Source organism: Pithys albifrons, chromosome 5 (assembly GCF_047495875.1).
Source record: "Pithys albifrons albifrons isolate INPA30051 chromosome 5, PitAlb_v1, whole genome shotgun sequence".
NCBI lineage: Eukaryota > Metazoa > Chordata > Aves > Passeriformes > Thamnophilidae > Pithys > Pithys albifrons.
The window spans coordinates 57926041-57946823 of record NC_092462.1 but is presented as its reverse complement, the minus strand read 5'-3'; the positions used below and the strand labels follow the sequence as shown (position 1 = coordinate 57946823).

The 20783-nt window shown below is 39.6% G+C and overlaps 1 long non-coding RNA gene across 1 annotated transcript in view; it reads right to left on the bottom strand.

The window, feature by feature from the left end:
- Positions 1-370: 370 nt before the first annotated feature.
- The window catches only part of LOC139671917 (uncharacterized), a 139711-nt gene continuing 119298 nt past the window's right edge, over positions 371-20783 (bottom strand). Inside the window, exon 3 of the long non-coding RNA XR_011697819.1 lies at positions 371-2026. This is a non-coding gene — a long non-coding RNA (uncharacterized lncRNA). The remainder of the gene's footprint in view (positions 2027-20783) is intronic.

Below are 20783 nucleotides of genomic sequence, written 5' to 3'. Positions count from 1 at the left end.
GGAAAAAACAAATGGAAACAAACATGTAGGCTGAACATTGGATGTCCAGCTCTTTCAGAAGTCAGATGCTTCTGTTTTGAAATTAAACAAAAAAAAGCTGATTATCTTCTGCTATGCACTGTACGGTCTCCTCGTGCTTGTGATATTTCTACAATGTAGTCTTTGCCTTTACAGTACCTTTTGCACTCCTGAATAGTGAACTCTGCTGCTTTGAAGTAATTATTAACTTTTTTGTGTCATTCTCAAAAGAATAAAGCAAGGTATTGGGTTTTGTGCATTGTACTTGATGAATGTGTTTTTCTCCACGTTATTATCTCTTTGCACTGAGAACATTTTCAGTAAAAATCTTGTTTAGGAACAACATGAAACTGACACAAAGCATATGCATCCCCAGATTTATTTGTCTTTTTGCAAAGTGAGTTTCTATTACCATGTGTACCCTTTTAAAAGCTGCTGAAGTATAAAAGCTTTTACCATTTGGTGAGTAGCTTTTTTGCATTACTACTTTATGGAGTCACATCATAATCTGTCAAATTCCCCTTTATAATTATTAGTGAATCCTAAATGACATAGTTCATTCCTCGACACCTTGTATGACAGTGAAAAATAAGATTTTCATGTAAGTTCTCTGCAATATAGACTAATTGGCATACTAATTGACTTTTATAATTTAAGTTTATTCTTTATTGCTTTTAGATTGTTAGCTGACATTCATTTTTCTACTAGAACACAGTAGTTATTGTTTTTTTAAAGACAAATGTGCTTTATTGTACTATTCTAGTGAGATGTCTGGGTTTTCCATTTGAATAACCTGTGTACCTAAGGTGATCTTTTTTCCATGGGTTTTGTCTCCAGTAAAAAACAAATTGTATTTTAACCTGGTATGTGATCAACAGAGTATATTATCATTGTACAGGTTAAAGAAATTAGTATAGACCAGATTTTACACATTCTGCCGAAAGTCCAGTCTAACCTGAGCTAGCATTATTCAAGTGTCAGGAGCCTTTACTTTCCAAGTATTTAAAGTTATCCAATTGTATGTGTGCTAAGATGCTTTATTGTCCTTCAGGCCATGCTTGCCAGGTTGCTTAGATTCAGTAAGTAAAAAAGTGAGTTTAAGTGACATTAAGGATCTATACTAGGCCAGGAGACAGGAAAAAAACTATAAATCAGGTTTGGACCAGTCCTTTGCAGACACATGCAGGAGAGAGACTTCATAGCATGACTTAGAAGCACAGCCTTAGGTTTCCATCTATATTTCTAGATTTTACAATGCTGATATAGATCACTGGCTGCATTTCATTAAAAGCAACTTAATAGCTGTGATTTATACATATACTGTGTCAAGGGATCTACTTGATACATTCAAATTCCTGTTAAAAGTAACACAGATTTTTGCATGGCATATTAAATGTCAGGATGCACTGCTGACCACTGCCTGGGCTCTATTCAGACTTTTCATCAAGAAAGACTTACATTTCTTAGATATCATCAGTAAAATGAGTCTATTTCATTTAAAGCATGTTTTATTCTATAGTGTACACAAATATTATATCATCTTTATTTTTAAGAATCTCTTTTACAATAATGTTATTTCCCATAGTAAGTTCCATATTGATAGTACTGACTGCACTTAAAATTGTCTTTTCTTCATGCACACAGGCAAGAAAATTTAATTTTCTCATACTTCAGTCCAATTTTAGTGTCATACAGATATGCATCTTGATCTGTAGCACATTTTTACATACTTGTCTGGGAATTCAACACAGTAAATTACAGTGATTACCATTATAGAATACAAGTAGCTCCCATTTCAGAGCTCCACTACAGCTTCTTTTCAACTTTGCAGGTTCATTTTTCCTTGGGATTAACTGAGACGCACAAAATGACCTACTAGAACTTGCAGAAGTGTAACAGAGCTGGGGGTAGAACTCAATTGTTCCAGAAACGACAGCTTCATTGCTTCTTGTGAACATCATGTAGTTTTCACAAAGAATTTCACAACTTGTGGAGGCTTTAAGTGTGACTAAAGAGAAATATAGATGTAACTTCAGAATATGAAAAATGAAAAAAATAAATGTAACTTCCTTGTTTAGATTTTGAATACTGGACCATGAAACATTCATTCCAACTAGGAGACATATATATTGCCAATCATTTTTTAAGCACTAACATTTAAAGCTTTTAAAATGGAGAAAGAGTCAAGGCCTTGATGAGCAGAGCACTTTTTAGAAATGTTAAATGGACCATTACTTCAAGAAATGATTGACATTGACAAAGAAATTAGATGCTCAGAACCAGACATTTTATCTTCTAGTTAAAGCCTGGAACAACAGCAGGCAAAAACTGAATTGCCAGGGAAATGCTGAAAACTAGTTATGATAAAACTCCCCAATTCTCAGTGAAGGAAAGAACGAGAAGAAAACTCAGAACAAGGTGGAAATCTTACTGCAGTGGCTTCTGAGATTACATGCCTTGAGATGACAGACAAAGCCTTCTGCAGTGTCACATTAATCAGAATAAAAGATATGGCTGGAGAAAGCTAGGGGGGAAGTAGAATAAAGATATGAACGATTGATTCAATAGAACAAATCCATAAAAAATGCCAAGATTTGCTAAGTCTGTGCAAAACAGGAGATAGAAGTGTCAAGTATCTGCCACAACAAGCATGCCATCAGGCAGCTGGTAAAACAGGGAGCAACTTACTAAAAGAGTGAACCCTCTGAATTGTTTTGAGAGGGAAGATGTGAGGATAGTTTCCTAAGTATTCATGTTGGGAAGAAATACAGAAATCAGTTCTGTTACCGTATCATTAATAATTACATTCAACAATATTATTAAGTGTCCACACATTTAATGTCTTTATGGGACTCAAAGATGTTTTGTCAGCCTTATAAGCTCAAGAGGGATGGAGACTTCCCATTTTGGTTGAGTTCAGTGGACTGTCTTTGAAGAAGACCTTTTACATTATGGTGAAGTTACTAAGATAAATAAACCTTTTAACCTGACCAATTAATCAGTGAGTTGGGGTCTCTTTTAAAACTGTGCAGAGCAGAAACAAATATTTTGCTTTGTGCTACTACAAATCAGGAAAAGAAAAAGCTTTCTTGTAAATATGCAGACCTTCAAAAATTCCAAATAAAATGAGGTACTCTTATCTGTAGCATTTCCTGTTCTGTCAAAATATATGTAGTATCAGAGAAAGGAATAACTCAGTAAAACATGTATTTTATACTGCCTGTGTATCTGAGCCACTGTTTTCCCCTCTACAGTTTGATATTTTACTGTGAAAACCTTAATTCTTACCCAGGACAAATGGTTTTCCTCCCACAGTGCAGAATGGGAGCAGCATGGCCTACGAGGTAGGGTAGTATGGGGCTGTTGAAAAGCGAAAAGATGCCAGCACACAGAAACAGCTCTTAGTCCTCCATGATACATGACAGGTCTTGAGAGTCCCAGTGAGTGTGAGAGGCAATAAACTGCACAGGGTGAAGAACTGCTAGCAGTGAAGAAGCTGAAGCGAGCAGTGGGGCAGCTGGTACATCCTGTCAGATGTCACCATAATGAGGCAGACCTAATGTGCAAGACAGCTCCAAGCAGGAGGTTACAGGCAGGGAACTCCCACTGGGGGAGAAGCAGTGGGACCAGCAAATCAGAAGAGAAAGAGAAAACTTCCTGGAGAGGAGAGAGGAAGAACCTCAGAGGCCTGGTAGACAAAGCTACAGAAGGGGGCGGATGGTGATCAAATGAGAGGGCAGAGGAGAAGAAAGGTGATTTCACAGGACTTTAGGGTACATGGTACACAGAGGCATCAGAAGGACTAAAATGGAAGCCAGAAATGCTGAATATCAGAATGGGAGTATAATCTGACTGGAGCTGGAATTCATGATAGCTTTTTAGGACCAAGCAGAGATAATTGAACAGGAAGAAAAGACTGTTTGCCTTTCAGGAGGAAGGATAATAGATCTGGAGGTCAGAGGGGACATAAATAGATTGGGGAAATTGGAAAATAAGGAAAGAATGTTGAATGCAAAAAGAAAGAGTGGAGTGGAGTGGAGTGGAGTGGAGTGGAGTGGAGTGGAGTGGAGTGGAGTGGAGTGGAGTGGAGTGGAGTGGAGTGGAGGGGAGGGGAGGGGAGGGGAGGGGAGGAGAGGAGAGGAGAGGAGAGGAGAGGAGAGGAGAGGAGAGGAGAGGAGAGGAGAGGAGAGGAGAGGAGAGGAGAGGAGAGGAGAGGAGAGGAGAGGAGAGGAGAGGAGAGGAGAGGAGAGGAGAGGAGAGGAGAGGAGAGGAGAGGAGAGGAGAGGAGAGGAGAGGAGAGGAGAGGAGAGGAGAGGAGAGGAGAGGAGAGGAGAGGAGAGGAGAGGAGAGGAGAGGAGAGGAGAGGAGAGGAGAGGGAAGAGGAGAAAAGTGATGCATGAGGGACTTCTAAGAGTGGAATTCTCCAGGGCAAATGGGTAAGGTATAAACGAGTGAAGATGTTGATAGGAAAGATAAATCTCCTCTCTCTTCAGATATCAAACACTAGGTAAATTTCTCTCTTCTGTTCAAATAAAGAGAAAATTATCCATTGTTTTCAGTGAGGAAATCACTTCAACTGCAAGCATGTGGATTCTCAGTAAAATGTTGACCTGGGGATAGGAACTTGTCCAAAAACTATATATTGGTTTTGGAAAGTATTTATTGTGGACATATTCGAAGTTTATAAGGGCAATTTTCTTAGGAAGGGTGGGGTGTGTGTATCTGTGTGAAATTCCCCAGTTGTCTGTGGCCCTAATAAAATGAGATCTGGATCCTCATAAGAGTTCATCCCTTCCAAATGTAACACCTTAGTTACTCAATTACTTAGTTACTCAATTACTTGCTTGTCTGTTTGCAGAAGTCTGCATCAGGATTTCAAATTTCCCTCTTAAAATTGCATTTGTGTTTAACAACATAGGTCTTGCTAATGTTAATTGAAGTTTGCTATCTAACTCCTTGGAAAACTACTTCAAATTTTATTCTCAGCTTTCAGTCTGTATCCTGACTTATCTTTAAACTCACTGTGAAAGGTACTTCTGGTTGGTAGGCAAATACTTTTTCTATTGAATTAAACCTTAAAATTTCTCTTTTGTTATATAACCAGAGGAATATTTAGTTAGTGTAATGCCCCACTTTTTCTATGGGATATATGAATCATTGAGTTTTAGCTAGAGAAGAACTCCACTGTGAGATAACATTCATGAGTGGTCTATGTGTCAACTTAGCTTTATTAAACCTTCATTAACCTTTTACCATTCATCTAATTTCCAGTATGGCATCAGCTATGTGGACTAATCTAGAGTTCCTCCTGCCATGGGACACCAATACAAAACAAGAAAACCTGGTATTTTTTTCCCTCCTTTTAGACCAGAAATGTTTGCTTATGACAACAGATGGAATTCTTTGAGAACCATAAGTTTTAGAAATTAATTCTTCCTCCAACCATAACACATGAATACTTTGTGGAGGTTTTTTTATGTGAATTCTAATTTTCCCAAGCACAGACTACATGCCTTTAACTTTTGAGCACTGGCAGTGTGGAATATTTAAAAATTCTTATGACTCTGGATAATTTTTATCCTATAATTTTTCATCTAGCTTGTACAATTTCCTTCGTATAAATCTCTTTAATCCTACTCTTGCTATCTTTAACTTTAGATTATTCAGTCCTTTTTACCCTCAACACCCTTGGCACTGAATTAACTTCTTACAGGCTTTATGGAGGACTCTATTGCCAGCTGAAAGACTTTGAATTGCCAGGTACTGACAATTTCAAAAATTGGTTTTAAATTTATTTTTGCTGCATTTATATTTGCCCTCATTAGTCATAGCTCAGGATTCTCATGTTCTCTCTTTTGAACTGCAATCTCCTTTCTGACATGCTCTGTCTCTGATTTCTAAATCAACTCGATTGTTCTTAAATTGTTTTTCACTTTTGTCCTAATCATGCTTCTTAAAATACCAGTTACTTAGCTGGGACAAGCCCTGATGTAGAGGTAACACACTTTTATAATATACTAAATTGGTCACCTTTTGGATGTCATGTTTTAATACTACAGTCTGAGTGGCTTACATTAACTGTATAAATGGTGTGCTTGCTCTCAAAAGTTTCACTCGACTGCCAGGTTAGTGATGGCAGCATTTTAGCCATCTCAAAAATGTATCAGAGTGTTCTAAGAGTCTAATTTTACTAAAAATACTTATAAAATCGAATGAGTACAAATGTCTTTCAATTTTCACTGACTAAAAATGGTGACCCATATGTCACAACTGCCTATCCAGGCATTCTGTAATCTGCTCACATAACGTGGTATGCAAAACAAACACTTCCAATACCTGACATACGTAGTCCAAAAGCATAAAGCTAAAGAAAATAATAATATTATGTCTAGTATAAAATTACTTTCTTGTTGGTTCCATTATGTTATTAATCCTTCTAGCTGATATTAATAGCATATTTCCTTCTTTATTGCCTTCTATGTATTTCTTTATAGTCCACCTCAATGATATCCAGTTTTTATAATACTCGAAGTCCTGAATATGCCAGATTCAAAATGTCAGCTCTTAGTTCTCAAGGTACTGCCAACAAAATAATTTAACCTACACATTCATTTCACACTGCTGAGCCCTGGGTTTGCAGCTTCATTTGCAGTCACTCTTCTGTCTGAAAACATCTCCTCAGTTCCACCATTTCATCATTTTCTTCTCCCTGTCCCACTTCATTTGTGTTCATTTCATGAGGCATAGCATATCTTGTAATGCAGTATATATTCTTCTGCCCTGACTTATTTTGTGGTAAGTATGCAAATGCACTGGTTTTGGTAAGCCTTCTTGAAATCTCTTTTGAAGTTCTCATTGCAGTTATAATCCTAGGCAATTTATATGTGCAGAAATTAAAAATGGTAAGGAATACAAAATTTCTGGATAATTTGTAATTTAATTGAAACCAGTAATTTTACAGAAACAGGCAAGCAATACATATCCACATCAACACAAGCTTCCTTTTATTACTTTAAGAGGGGTAGTCAGTTCTCACTAGCATATATTTTGCGGTTGTGGTTATTTTGGCATACAAAGACTTTTCCTATGTCACAGAGACTATTTGTAGTAACCCTTTTTAAAATATGTATCAAATTATAAATATTTAAGTACATTTGAATAAAATTACCTGGGGCTTTTTTGTCAGTGATAGAAAGAGGTGTGCCGTGAGGATGAGTCCTTAGAAGTCCTGCTGGTGTTATTTAGACTTAGGGAGGGTCAATTATTAGCTGTGCACTGCCATTGGACTTAGGTGTGATGCTATGTACAGAAAAAACTATATTCTATTCTCTCTTCAGTTAATATATGCATTCTTCCATGTTATTTCCCCATTTATTTTAATAATTTTTTTATACTTTTTTCCTAGAATCAGTTGCAGCATACCAACCATCTTACTTTGTGCCCAGATTCTGTTCTGTTTTCTTATCCTCTCTAAGTTATAAACTTCTAAACCCAGTTTTTAACAAACCTGTTACAAATTTTTCCAAAGGTTTACTTGTCCCCCAGGAATTTAACTCTCATTTTGCTTTCTCTAATACACATTGCATACCTTGTCACTTCGGTTCCATTATATCCTGTCATTTATATTATAATAAGTCATTCCTGAGTTAATCAACATCCCTACTTACAGTGCTTATTAATGTGGCACATTGTGATGTTCCTTCTTCTGTGACCACTAAATTTTAAACTCCTCTTACTCCTCACCCTCTTTGAAAGTGGTCTTTGTATGTTACTCTTTGTTTTTTCATTATTTTCCCCACCCTCCATACTATTTTAATTTCCTTTATTTTACATACCCTTGCCAAATAATTAGGTGATCTCCTATTACCCTGAATGCTGTGCAAATAACACTCAGTGGCAGAGGTCAATAGGACACAAAGTTACAATTTCAGTTTGACTTTCAATCTAAGAATATATGCAACAAAGGATCACAACAAAGAGCAAGGATAATGAAGGACACTAGGCCAGAGCAGAAGATACACTTTTCCATGAACTTATATTAATTTTCAACACCAATCTGGGACATTTATTTGAACCCCTTTCCCGCAAGTATCTGCAGAGTCAATAATGAAGGACAACTGGAACAGAGACTGTGGGAGTTCTCAGCCTCAGTCAGACTCCTACTGTCAACATGATTTGACTTACTTTGGCTCCTCAGAAGACCCAGAAATACTGGAAATTTATTCCTGGACTTGATTTAACTTCATGTCTTAGTATGGGCAAATACAAGCATCAGAGCAGCAGGCAAATTTCCTTCCTGTGGCTAGTACACAACACCATTTGTAAAGCCTCTTTGTCAGTATAGATTGAACAAATCTGATGTAAGCATAGGAAATAGTTACTTGGTGCTCCCATACTCCTGACTGAGATATGTGATGAGAAAAAAGGGGTTTGTCATGTTTTCCTCATCTTTACAACACACAATTGCCTTCAAGTTTCAGTTTAGGCTTAGCTTTAACAGCAAGTCATGGGGTTTTTTCTCTTCTTGTGGAGGCTTATTCTCAGGATTATTGCCTGATACTGAGATTAAACATTTGCCTGAATTATCTTGTGAACAATCACAGCTATGGAGTCTAGTACCAAAAATAAATCTTCCACTCTTTTCTTCTACCAATATTCTTTAAATATCTTGCTTACACTTTACTTCTGTTGCTCACTATACAGAAGATAGTTACCAAACTTCGTGATTATAGTACTGCATGCATTTTTACCTTCTTTCTGTAGAAGTGGCAAAAAGACGTTTTGTTTGAATTTATGCTCAACCCACCTCTTTAAACCACACCAGTACGACAACTTGCAAACATCATTAACTAAGGAATAAAATACCATGACCGTACCTTCTTCATAGAATCATAGAATCATAGAATCGATTGGGTTGGAAAAGACCTCCGAGATCATCGAGTCCAACCCTTGGTCCAACTCTAGTTCATTTAATACAACATTTAATACAACATGGCACTCAGTGCCATGTCCAATCACAGTTTAAAAATCTCCAGGGATGGTGAATCCACCACCTCTCTGGGTAGCCCATTCCAATGCCTGATTATTCCCTCTGGAAAGAATTTTTTTCTGATATCCAGCTTAAATTTCCCCTGGCAGAGCTTGAGCCTGTGTCCCCTTGCCCTATTGCTGAGTGCCTGGGAGAAGAGACCAGCCCCCACCTGGCTATAACTTCCCTTCAGGTAGTTCTAGACAGTGATGAGGTCACCTCTGAGCCTCCTCTTCTCCAGGCTAGACAACCCCAGCTCCCTCAGCTTCTCCCCATAGGGCTTGTGCTCCAGTCCCTTCACCAGCCTTGTTGCTCTTCTCTGGACTCGCTCCAGCATCTCAATATTCTTTCTGAACTGAGGGGCCCAGAACTGAACACAGTACTCAAGGTGTGGCCTCACCAATGCAGAGTACAGGGGAAGGATCACTTCCCTGGTCCTGCTGGCCACGCTATTTTTGATACAGGACAGGATCCCATTGGCCTTCTTGGCCACCTGGGCACACTGTTGACTCATGTTGAGCTTCCTGTCAATTAGTACTCCAAGGTCCCTTTCTGCCTGGCAGCTCTCCAGCCACTCTGTGCCCAGCCTGTAGCGCTGCAGGGGGTTGTTGTGGCCCAAGTGCAGGACCCGGCACTTGGCCCTATTGAACTTCATCCCATTGGAATCAGCCCATCTCTCTCTCTTCACAGGTTCTTTCTTCACAGGTTAGTCCATCCATGTTACTGGTATCTTGTTACTTATCTCTGAAATGCAAGCAACTTAATGACATCATTTTAATAATGCAGTACTTATAAATAAATATCATATTTCAGGGATTTAACAAAGCCACAAAGACCACAGTTGCATGCACCTTTTTACTGACTTAGACTGTATGTTTGTATCTACTTGAGCTGTATCTACAGGATAAGTCTATACTTGAAAGTTTTATTGCTATAGTTTTGATTGTCTTGTGATTTAAAAAGAGTGTGCATTATATTCACTAATATATTCACTAATAATGTGAAGAAAGAATTGTAGATGCACCTTAGATAGAGATTTCTTGTCTCCATTACTGTATGGAATATCTATACAATTATATAGCACCTTTATAGTGGTATAATCATGAATGAACAAAGAATATTGTACAATTTTAAATATATATCTTATTGTGGAAGAACTTCCTGTTTAAGTTGAGCTTCCTTGGTCCTGCAAGTCACTCAGACTTTTCCAACCCTAAAAACTTTCAAGTTATCTCTTCTACGTAAATATTTGAGCTGAAGATCATTTTTTCCTGAGGTATATTAGCTTTCATTTTTCCCTTGTGTTACACCTTGTGATCAGTTAGCCAGATTCTTTATTCCTCCTCCTATAACCTTTTATTGCTCCCTTTATTATCTGCTTTCTGAACGCTTCATACTAGAACCAGAACAAAGTCTGGAACGTAAATACACACAGATATGTATATTTTGAATTTCTAAATGCAGGAGGTTTTTTCCCCTGAAGAGTGGGAATAGATTTGTTTTCTGCTTGGCTTTACTCTGATGTAATGTTACAATGACATTGCTTAATGTGAGTGAAGAGTCAGGCAACAAGGTCCTGATTGGAAGTCTACAGTTGAAAAGAGCCTTACTGACTTGAGTAGGCTAGAGAGTCAGCCATAAATCTGTAAAAACAATTGATAAGGTCAATGGTTTAGTACTGGTAGACAGGGAGAGGGAGCTGAATAGCCCTCCTGTATTCCAGGAGGATATAGTTACTGACTTACTGAGCCAGCTGGATCCTAACAAGTCTATGGGACCAGACGGGATCCATCCCAGGGTGATGAAGGAGCTGGCAGAAGAGCTTGCCAAACCGCTCTCCATCATCTTCCAACAGTCCTGGCTCTCTGGGGAGGTCCCAGATGATTGGAGGTTGGCCAATGTCACCCCAATCCACAAAAAGGACTGCAAGCAGGACCCTGGCAACTACAGGCCTGTCAGCCTGACCTTCGTGCCTGGCAGGGTTATGGAGCAGATCATCCTGAGTGCAATCACACAGCACCTTCAGGGTGGACAAGGGATTAGACCCAGCCAGCATGGGTTTAGGAGGGGCAGGTCCTGTCTGACCAACCTGATCTCTTTTTACGATCAGGTGACCCACCTGGTGGATGAGGGGAAGGCTGTGGATGTGGTCTATCTGGACTTCAGCAAGGCCTTTGACACTGTCTCCCATAATATACTCCTGGAAAAGCTGGTAGCCCATGGCCTGGACAAGTGTACCCTCTCCTGGATTAAGAGCTGGCTGGAGGGTCGGGCCCAGAGAGTGCTGGTGAACGGAGCTGCATCCAGCTGGCGGCCAGTCACCAGTGGTGTTCCCCAGGGGTCTGTGTTGGGTCCAGTCCTGTTTAACATCTTTATTGATGATTTAGATGAGGGGATTGAGTCCATCATCAGCAAATTTGCTGATGACACCAAGCTGGGAGGGAGTGTCGATCTGCTGGAAGGCAGGAGGGCTCTGCAGAGGGATCTGGATAGACTTGAGAGATGGGCTGATTCCAATGGGATGAAGTTCAATAGGGCCAAGTGCCGGGTCCTGCACTTGGGCCACAACAACCCCCTGCAGCGCTACAGGCTGGGCACAGAGTGGCTGGAGAGCTGCCAGGCAGAAAGGGACCTTGGAGTACTAATTGACAGGAAGCTCAACATGAGTCAACAGTGTGCCCAGGTGGCCAAGAAGGCCAATGGGATCCTGTCCTGTATCAAAAATAGCGTGGCCAGCAGGACCAGGGAAGTGATCCTTCCCCTGTACTCTGCACTGGTGAGGCCACACCTTGAGTACTGTGTTCAGTTCTGGGCCCCTCAGTTCAGAAAGGATATTGAGGTGCTGGAGCGAGTCCAGAGAAGAGCAACAAGGCTGGTGAAGGGACTGGAGCACAAGTCCTATGGGGAGAGGCTGAGGGAGCTGGAGTTGTTTAGCCTGGAGAAGAGGAGACTCAGAAGTGACCTCATCACTGTCTAGAACTACCTGAAGGGAAGTTATAGCCAGGTGGGGGCTGGTCTCTTCTCCCAGGCACTCAGCAATAGGGCAAGGGGACACAGGCTTAAGCTCTGCCAAGGGAAATTTAAGTTGGATATCAGAAAAAAATTCTTTCCAGAGAGAGTAATCAGGCATTGGAATGGGCTGCCCAGAGAGGTGGTGGATTCACCATCCCTAGAGATTTTTAAACGCAGATTGGACGTGGCGCTGAGTGCCATGATCTAGTAAACGGACTAGAGTTGGACCAAGGGTTGGACTCAATGATCTTAGAGGTCTTTTCCAACCCAATCGATTCTATGATTCTATGATAAAATTTCACTTAATAAATGAATGCAAAATTTCATCCAAAAAGTCCTCATAAATTTATAATTCTCTTTTCTCATTCTTAAAATCAATATAAATGCAACAGAAGGAATGTATCAGTGTCAAGCTATCAATAGCTCTGCCACTGTTTTCTTTTGTTTTATATGCTTTTCTCTTTAAAGCTACGAATACAAATAACTCTACGATGTTCATTTTTTGTAACTATATAAATTCAAATTCAGAATGATTTTTCTGGTTTCATTTCAATTATAGCTTAAAAAAATTACAATGTCAAAATCTGTCACAGAGAGAAAAAGAATTTGTCTCCAAAACTTTAACCCCATGTGATGTGACTTAATGAAACAACTGTGTTAGAAATTCAGAGAAAGGAAGCTCTGTAACAGCAGCAATGACAGTGTTAATGGTGCTATTCTATCATACAGAGCCTGCAGAGGGCAGAGAGGCCTTCTTCAGAAAGATACAGAAGGACGTTGATGGATCTCATAAAGCTGACAGGTCGTTGCTATCCATTGTCTTGCAGAACAGATTAATAGATTCATTGGTTCTTACTAGACAAAACTGTTCACAGCAGATAGAATTTATCCTGAGAAGTTGGTGCATTCTGCTTGCTGATACAGAATGCTCTTTGGCTTTGCATCTTTCAGTTGCTGGCAGGTACTTAAATAAGAAACACAGAGAATCCGTTTACAGTTATGGGTCTCTGTCCTCACTCATAATTATAGTTATTACATAGATTTTAAAAGCTCTTTTTGTCAAGAACAGAACATTGCATAGACCCCAGGGGCACAATTAATCACCCTCCAGATATGTCAGCAGCATGATACAAGAGTCGTTGAATTTAATACTATTTTTTGTGTTGGATGGAAATCAAAAAGGAACCATTTGGCAATACACCTCAGATCATTACAAAGCTGTCTACTGTGGCACTCTGACCTTGACAGCCACGGGTCAGCTCTGGAGGGAACATGTAGAGCCAATAGGGACCTGTAAAAACAAACTGATCCACATTTCGTTATGCTGAATGTTTTCACCTGATGCACTCTGATGCATTTGTTATAAAAAAGAAGGGGGGAAAGCAGGAAAAAAATCTGATGCCTTGTACATCAGTGAATCAAATAGAGAAGTGATTTGATGCTTACTGATATTGGCAAAAAGTTAGCATTTGTGTTAGTATTCCCTTTGCTGGGATTGAATGATGGTTCCTGAAGGGAATGTGTAGGTGTCATAAGCTGGCTCTATGTCATCTTGGAACTGGGCTAACAACTGTTTCATTTACTCTCTGTGTTCACTACCTTTCAAACCATGTGCAAAAAAATTGCAAAATCTGAAAAAGATGATAGAAAACATTCCTAGATTATACCCTGCTGTTATAAAACAAATGTCTGGAAAGTATCTGTGGGCTCACAAGTTAATGCTCTTTTACAACTGTGATTTTGTATTATTCCAGAATACTGGGAAATGTTCTACATTAACTCTCACACAGTATTACCAGTCTCTTGGTGTTATTTGAGATAATGCCTCAAGTAGGCTTGATTACTATGATTGCTTCTTATTCTTATTTGAGCTGTATCTCCATCTTCTTTCATTTAACAGAAGTGTGTTTGCAAGTTAAGAGTCTGAAACTGTTTCACCATATAGATTTTTTGATCCTTGACTAGCAAAGGCGCTACTGTTGACTTAAATCTTCTCTTTTCAAGTCCATAGGGAATCCCACCAAGTCATGAAAACAGACATTCCTTCATTAAAGAGAAATCAAAACCGTGTCAGCTGTATTTCATTGTTTTTCCCAAGCTGAAGAAGAAACAAACATATATTTGCAAAATGAAAATAGTAATCTGGTTGCTGGACTTTATTGCCTATACAAATTACATCCATGAACATCATATAGGAAAGCCAGATCTTGTATTGATTACAGCAAATGGAATGATTTTGTGACAAAAGTACAGCATCAAAACATGTTGAGTCTATGGATTTCCTGGGGAAAACAAAATGTTCATCTTAAATTCTCCTAAGGCTATTGGCAGGTGACTAGCTAAGTGGTTGTAAACCAGGGTGAAAAATGGATTCTGTGGAGGTGGAAGGTACTTTGATGTACTTTGTCTCTCTCAAACAGTTCCATTTTAATGCTTGCTTGTTGCATTTTTAAATGCTCTTTCTGTTTTGGTGAGAGATCATGGTCAAATTAAGAGCATGCATCAATGAATTGGAATACAGTCTAGAATATTTATGAAGACAGAAAATCTTCAGACTGTCTTTTGCTATTATTCTCATGGGTGGTGGGTGTGAAGTAAAGAAGATGTCCTCAGTCATAAGGGGTTGGGGTAGAGTTAAGAGTATCACAACTGTGTACCTGCATGTCTTCTACATTGAGACATATTTGCCCACATATTTGATATGGAACTTGGGATTAGAGTATCCCTCTGATGCATAGCTGTATTTCAATACTAAATTATGACATGCTAATGCACTGAAGTGACTTAGATAGGGACCAAATTAATGGTATTAAGGTATGTGGGTGGGGTAGAATTTCTAACTGAGATACTTTGATGCCAATATAAGTTTTAGATCAAGCAAACTCCAGTAAACACATATTCACTCGCCAATCTGCCAGTTCTGACCACTGTGCATTCTCCCTATCAAAATATACAGCACCATGACTAGTCAGAGCTCCCAGGCCTTACCTTAGGCTCTAGTGCTATTTTTTAACTTCCTGTGCTGCATCTTTCTCTCTGCCTTTAGAAAAAGTGAATATATGGTAATCAGTTTGCTCTTTCAGAATTAAAGGAAAGAAAGGAAAGGGATGAATATACCGTAGGGTTTCTCTAGTTCCTTCTCCTACCCAGAGACACTCTAATCTTTTAAACAAATGCAAAAACCTGAGTTTCTAAACATGGAGGGCAGGAAATATCAATCTTACACTGTCCAAAAAATTCTTAGACCAAATGACTAAATCTAAAACAGAAATATACAGTCTCCTTCTTCCTGAACTTTAGCCCTCAGTTTACTGTGAAATAGCTCAATTCCATGTAAGTGTTCTAGATGGTTTAGAGGAATCCAAGTGCTATTTGGCATATCTTGTCCATCAGGATGGCTGCATACTTCAACCTCTCTAAATCCAGGATCAGGGAATGTAAAATAGCTCATTCTTCACATTCATTTTCGGCTTCTTGTACTTCAGTCTGTATCTGATACCTCTAAAAGGTGTTGGCAGAGCCACACTGTTAAATATCTGCTAGGAGAAGGCTTTCAGTGATCCCAGTTTGTGCATTATAACTTCTACCAGCAAATATTCCCCTTGGATCCACTCCTTATGACATTCTCACTCCTCCATTTTGGTTACAGTGAGATAAACAAGCATTGCAATTCAAATAGTGTGAACCAACCTGGTTCATCTTCACAGAAGCATGTTGGGAAGTGATTATATGAGCAACAGAGTCAGGAGACAAGGGCCTGAGTTAAAGGAGAGAGAGGAGGAGGAATAATCTCTAGGAGAAGGTCAATAGTGAGCTGCTGTGGACTCACTGGTTGTGTTGGCATAGGCAGTGCTAGACAGCAACAGCCATCCAGTCTTCAGAGGCCACTATGCTGAGGACTGAGACAAAAGATGTAAAATGGGTACCAAGGGATACCAAAACAATTAACAGCACCTCTAGTTTTGATGCCAGGTACTTCAGGAAGGGCCCTGTAGTATTCTATAGCATAATGGCAAGAAACACGATGTGAGGACCAGCACTGCCTGCTGTGGAACAAGGTGAGGCAGCTTTAGATTCTTGCCTTCAGTACTGCCTTGCCTCAGCTGCATGTTCCTGGTACTCTGCCAGGGTCTGCTGCTTACAGTACACCAGAGGAAAGGGTTTTATGTGTGTTACTGATGCACTTTGCAAAAAAAAAGGACATTTAAGCCAAATTGGTTGACTTTGCACTGAAGCACATAAGCAGTGTCTGCTGTTGCTGTTACGGGGGTTGTATTCTCCTCCACATATATAAGAACAGGAGATGACTTTTTAAATGCCATGCTGTTTCATTGTTTTGTTTTGTTTTTTTTTTCAGTGAGCAGCTGACTCAAGCTTGACCCATTTATTTCTAAACTGCTTCCCAGACACCAAGTGCAGTGGTGCAGCATTTTGGTACAGACAAAACCTGAACTGATCTCTAGGGTTTTACTGCTGCATTTTAGAGTAGATTCTTTCTAGAAAGAACTGAAAGGCAACTGGGATGCTGGCACATTTGACAGTGTAATGCAAAATATGCTTTTGCAGAGGGTGATATGAAATGAAAGCATTTACTCAGAGATGTTGTATTGCAGTTTTCTGGTTTTCCTAGTGCCAAAAGGTGAGCAAACATATTGCAGGCCTTTGCCTGGGTCTAATCCCAGGGAGGTGGAGACTCTGGGTGAGTCACAACATTCTCACATCATGAACAAAGTATTGCAATGCCAAGAGCCTGGCTACAGTATGCCAATATTTGAGATTTCACTTTTTAAAAATTCTCAGTTAAAGGAAATATAAGGTCTTTCATTCTCTCTGTGTCTCACCTTTCCTATTTTTTAAGAATAGAAGTCAAATCATTTCAATGTTGCAGTATTAAAATATTTGTATTTCTGTCTCATTTTCTTCAAATTCTTCCTTTGCCATATTTGTGCACTCTTATTTGTGTCCTCTTTGCTTCCTAATTTGTTTCATAAGTCCTTCTTTCCCTTTTCTCCCTTGTTACTTTACTTGTCATTGACATATAACATATATGGGGTGATAGCCCTGATAAACTCTTGATGAGTTGAGGGAAACACCTCCGCCCCCTGGAGGGATGCTCCCAGAACCATTCTCAGAGGACAAAGACATCCCAGAGGCTTTCCAAAAGTGCTAAAGCCAGACTGATAAGATTAACAAAGGGTAGAGTGTTGTGGAAATGACATGGCCCTCCTTTGTGCCATCTTCTGGGAACACAAAGTCCCTCAGGCCTACATCATGGTCATCTGTCCATCACCCCAAAACCAATTATTGACTAGAGCCACTCAAACCATCTAAAAGGAAAAAAAAAGGTATAAAAGCAATTAGGCATGAGCAAAAATTGGGGAGAAATGCCATTGTCTCTGTGGGGGTAGCTGACAGGAGCTGCCCTGTCTCCTCCCGCCTCTTGGCACAATGTAGGGGCGAGAAAACCATGTACTCTCTGTACTTCATATTTCATATCTTACAATTTACTCCCTTACAACACCTATTACTTTACACATTCTATCTTATATCTTATACTATGCCACTCTGACTCCTGATCCCGTCAGCTCTCAGAACCTAAGCAGGGTCAGCCCCGGTTTGTACTTGGATGGAAGACCTCCTGGGAATACCAGGGGCTGTAGGTTCTAGTCCTGAGGACTTCACTGTCACCATCCAAGCTTGATCAGCCATGGCAGATGAACCTTAGGACTTAAATGGTGGGGCCAGTTCTGTGCATGCTGTGCCTCACCTAAAAAATCCACTGTGCAGGCTTGAAGGACATACCCACATGGGTAAAACCCTTCCCAAACCTTTGTTCATGAAGCCTACCCATGATGATGATGATGCCTGTTATGTTATACCTTATACAGTACCTTATATTATAATACACTTTCACTTTTACCTCACAGCTACTTTGATGCTAATTTCACTGGGATATATCCTTACTCCAAAGGCACCTTATTTACTACCTGTGTTTTGCTACTTTAATACTAATAATTATAACTTGCCTTACACCTCGTAACTTTAATAGGTATATGTGTTACTTTATATTGGTTGATGTGTTCCTTTAAGGTGTGTAGTTCCTTTTTTTAACATGTATGTCAATGGAAAACAGCTATATTCTTTTCTTTTGTGTTACAGAGTAGGTCATGAGGACATCCTTTTGTTGCTCTCTGTTACTGAGGGAGTTCTAGATTTGTGTGTTGTGTTTCTGATCAGTAGTTTTCTGTTGTTATTTAAGTCTGTCGTGGGGGATGTGTATTGAAACTCAGAATATGTTTTTGTGCTGGCTTCTCTTGGGGTTTTTGGTCATCAGTTAAATACAACCATGAAGCTAAACGTTATCACCAGCAATGCAAACCCCACGACAGCTGTCACATACTTGTATTAATATGAGCTATTTTGGGAGCTGTCTTGCTGTTAAGTGTGGTCCTCACAACAGAGAGTCGAAGACCCTTCCAGCCTGTGTGCTGCCCAGCGTTGGGCAGGCAGTGTTGGGTTCATAAGACTTCAATGTTCTAGGATGTTTATAGCTAATAAATTCTCCCTGGCTAAAGTGTGGTCCTCATAGGAAGGTCAAAAATCTTTCCAGCCTGTGTTCTGTCCAGTGTCAGGCAGGCAGTGTTGGGTTCATAAAGCTTTGATTGTTCCAAGGATGCTTATGGCTAATAACTTTATATTAATACAGGTGCAACAAGAAATCTTTGAATTTCTGCCCCTCCTTTTCACATGACAACCTATATTCCCTTTCCTTGCAATATCCGAAATTCCATTTTTCAAAAAAAATTCTCATATTGTGGTAGTGCTATTTAAATGCAAATATTTAAGGAATAACAGAAGATAAAGCAAAGTATTCTCTCACTAAAGTGTGTCTTTAGCTGGCTTCAACATTAAGACAGTAGCAGCTAACAGAACACCTAAGAGTAAACCTTAGTAAAAGTTTTTTTAATTACTGAATTTTTATCAAAAAGAAAGTTATTCTTTTTATATCCCTTATGAATTGTCTTTTTCTTATTGCTTAAGGGAATATATTTTAATATTATATGTATTCAAAAAGTGTCCAATGAGACAACAATAAAATACAAATCACGCATCTGTGAAGCCTCACTCCATCAGTACATTTGGAGTGGCAAAGCTACCATTGTCTACTCCTCTACAGAACCCTCTGTTCTGGAATTTATTCATATCACCTGCTTAGGAAAGGCATTCAAAACAAAAACATCATAATTAGGCCTTTATGCCACAATTTCGAGAGAATTAAAATTCAGCTCTTCCCTGTAATTTTAATCTGGCCAAAATCAGAGGTAATTGCAGACTGGAAGAGCTTTTTTTTTTTCTTCCAAGATCTGGTTTTGTTGAACTCTTTGATAATATCACGTGAGACAACTTGATGTAAAGACATTTCCAATACAGGGCGGGTAGTGACATTGATAGGCACCTGGAATTACCTATGACAGATGGACAGATAAGTAGGAAAAGTAGTTTCAAATCAGTTTTTTCTAGGAAATGAAATCTTTCACTCCTACGATCTCCAGAGTAGTTTAATTTAGTTTCTACTGGGCAACTCATCTATAAGAGCACCCTTTACTCCCTGAGCTGAGCTGAGATTTAGGCAGTAAGCATTTTCAGGGGAAGGACTGACACCCTTACCACTTCCATTTGCAGAAGCCCTCTGACATCCTGGCTCAGCTCCCTTTGGCTCTCACTTCATTTCCAGACCAAGCAGTCACAGCCTACAAGGTTCAGAAGAGCGCTGCTCTTGTGGCACCTCCCACCTTGCTGGCACACCTTCTCCCTGACTTTATGGCATTCCTCTTTGAGCCATTGCTGCTGCGCAGCTCTCCAGGCTGCAGCACTGCTACAGGAGCACCCATGCCAGCGCAAACATCACACTGTGCTAGAAAAGGCTCTCTGCACTCTAGCAATGTAGCCAGGCTCCAGAAGTTCACAGCGTAAATTGATGATGACTGTCTCTAAAAGGACAAATCTCTTATCTTTCCCTCCACCCTTGACTTGGAGACTTATTTGCTTTCACAAGAATACTTCACAATGTTTCCATTCACACATTCCTTTGAGTTTGGAAAGTGTGATGGTTCAATTTCAAATATAATGATCCAAGGCAAAGGTAGATTCTCAAAAACTGCACCTACTCTGTTGAAGTTACCTATCTTGGCCAATGGTCCCTTGGCCACAGCTGTGACAGACTGTACATTTCACATTGCTCTGGTTTAGTCTCTCTAGAACAGACTAGGCACATCCAAACTGATCAGCCAATGACTCTGTAAATCCTTTCTGTTCCAAATGGTGGCCTTAATGAATACTTTTTTGTCTCTGTTTTTCACTTAAAAGTGACTAAACCTGAGAACAGTCACAGCTCACTAGAGTGATGTTTCTGGCATGCCCCAAAAGTTTCTATTGTCAGGCATTAGATTTGTTGGATATTGGATATCCTACACAGATAAATTTAAATGATTTTGTTAAAAAGGATGAAGTAAACCCAGTAGTCTTGTCTACATTATTGCCTGCAGTGAACTGTCTCCAATGAACTGCCACTTGAGGGAAGCTGCCCCACATTTCACCCAAATTAGATCTTGGAGAGAAAAAATTGAATTAGTCCCAAGAAGTAATCCAAGGGCAAAGTAACACACACAGTGTTGATGATCAATGGTGCAGGACCTTCAAGTGAACTGGAAAGCCAAGTTATTTG